Here is a 2590-nt window from a genome sequence, read left to right on the forward strand (position 1 = left end):
TAATCCCTGTGCTTCCTCCCATCACAGGGCCTTTGCACATGCTGTTCCTCCCTTCTCCACCTGAATAACCCTTCCCTTTCTCAGGTAACCTTTCCCTGAGCCCCCTGACTGGGTCACTCTTTGGCATCTGTCACTTTTACAACTTTACATTTGCTTGTGAGATTAATTAATTAAAATCTTTCTTTTCTAATAGGCCAAAGACCAAGAACCACTCTTAGTACAAAATACATGCTTAATAGATAATAGCCAACGTATATATGGCATATATAACATGCCAGGCAGTATTCCTAGCACTTCACATGTATTAACTCAGTTTAAGATCTCCCAAAAGCCCTATATGAAGTAGGTACAATTCCTAGCCCCATTTTACACGTAAGCAAAGTAAGTCACACAAGCTAAGAAGTGGCACTGCTGGGTATGAATGCAGGCAGTTTCTGGAGTCTGTGTGCTGAACACTCGTGTTACGCTGCCTCACTAGCCTTTGCTGAATGCAGGCTAGTGCTGAGTGCTTTCGAAAGGGACTAGACAGCACAGTCAGGAACCTTGGTTCAACTAAAAAAAAAAAAAATCGTTTCACTTGGCTTTCAGCAAGGATCTTATATGTGACTAGAACTTTGCTGCAAAACATATTCTCTTCCCAGCATTTTATTCCAGGTACTTTAAAAATCCATTTGCCCTCACTGGTACTACCATGTGGAGCAAACTGTTGGGGGGCAGGAGGAAGTTGGGTTGGAGTGAGGCAGAATTGTGGATCATTTGTAGTATGGAGAGTCCACATAAGGACAACTCAAAAGATTTTCATGGATGTCATCTTAATCTTCACTGATTCCAGATAATTTACACACACAGGACAGTGCACCTCCCTTAGGTAATAGGTGAGGCAAAAGGCTGGGGTTAGGAGGGCTGCTAAGCCATAGGAAACCAAGCAGTCACAGGATGGGGTGAGAATGGTTCCCACACTTTAAGCTGCAGAACTGCAAAGACTTCTCTAGCAGAGAAAGACCTCTTCCTCTTTTAAGGATTGAGGGTAGCTAGCCAACCTTTCCTAATTCTTGGGTAGAACCTCTGAATAAGGACAGAGTCCCTCCTAGGTTTTCCCAGTATGGCTAGAGTAGGGTAATTATTCTGCAAGCTCAAGCTATACAGTAAAGGGCTCTATAAACTAGCTACATCCAATTAACTCTAAGTCAATATGGTGAAAATGTAGTAATTCAGGAAATTCTTCGCCAGGAGCCCATGTATCAGTCTCAGAGGAAATCAATGTATGTACATTTTCTTTATGTCCATTTTGCTACAGAAAGGCTTTCATTAATTTCTTGCAGGATTTGAACTAAAAGGGCTAAGAGAGCTACAATCCTTCATGCCTGCAAACACATTCCTCCTGGTTCACGAGTGTGCCTTTATACGGGTACCTTCGCAGGCTGAAAACATTTCTATTCCTTCAAATAGCTGGTAGCGATGGATGGGGGCATCCAAATGCCCACCCCACCTTAGGCCTCAAAACTGCATTAGCATTCACCTCCTTGAAGGGTGAAACTGCGTGTAAGGCCAAGGGCAGTCAGGGGAGCTTAAGGCCAGTCCCGAGCAGGCCACAATCTTGGACAAGTTGCATACCCTCTTTGGGCTTCAGTTTCCACACCTGCAAATTGGTTGAACCGCATGGTCTTCAAGGTCCTTCCCAGCTGAGAGCCTGGTACCAAGTAGGCCTGGCCAATGAAAGCAGCTTCCTGTGGGCGCGGTGCAAGGCTTTAACGGTCCCCCCTCCCCCGCTAGGGCCCGCGAAACCCTCCTCAACACGCCCCTTAGAGTGACGGCGCTTTCCCAACCGCAGCCCGAACACGGCTCCGCCCCTTCCCGGGGGCGTCCCATCGTGCCCCGCGCCAGGCTCCAGAAGCCGCGGGCGCCTCCCGCCTTTCCGCGGCCCCGACCCCGAACTCCTCTCCCCAGTTCTTCTGGGCGCCCTATCCTATCAACGTCTAGTGTCCCAGCCAATCACGCGGGCCCGGAGTCTCGCCTTTGGTCCACCCTCCTCCTAGCGCTCAGCCGGTCTGTGCTCAAGGCCTTTACCAGGCCAATCCAATCAGCGGCCAGCTCCCCCCTGCCCCACCCCAATCTCCCTCCCTCCGACCAATCCGCGCGCCTCATTCCGCTGCCCGCCCAGCCAACCCGGGCCTTGAAACTAGCGGGCGAATGGGCGCAGGGCGGCCCTTCAACGCTGACCGCCTGGCCAATTGGGGATTCCGCGTGGCCACGGCGGCAGCCAATCGACATGGAGCGCGGTGCCGCCGCGGAGAGGTCCGGCCCGAATATCCCTCCGCCTTCCTCCCTCCCTCTCTCTCCCTCCCTGCGAGCCGCCGATCACTTACCGCCTCCCTTCCTTCTTTCTCCCTCCGCCACCCGAGCACCAGCCGCGCTCTGAGCTACCCCCGGGGTCCCTCCCCCGCCGCCAGAGGAGCAGCTGCCGCCGCCGCCAGCAACAAATTAGGAGGGAGGAAGGAAGGAAAAGAGGAAGGAAAGGGAGCCGGGGCGACTACCAAGAGGGAGCCGGTGAATGGGCTTGTGGTGACCCCCGCCCCCCACCCCACCCTCC

The sequence above is a fragment of the Eumetopias jubatus genome, unplaced genomic scaffold, assembly GCF_037043125.1.
Source record: "Eumetopias jubatus isolate StellerSeaLion01/CBP00866 unplaced genomic scaffold, mEumJub1_p1.0 scaffold_10, whole genome shotgun sequence".
Taxonomy (NCBI): Eukaryota; Metazoa; Chordata; class Mammalia; order Carnivora; family Otariidae; genus Eumetopias; species Eumetopias jubatus.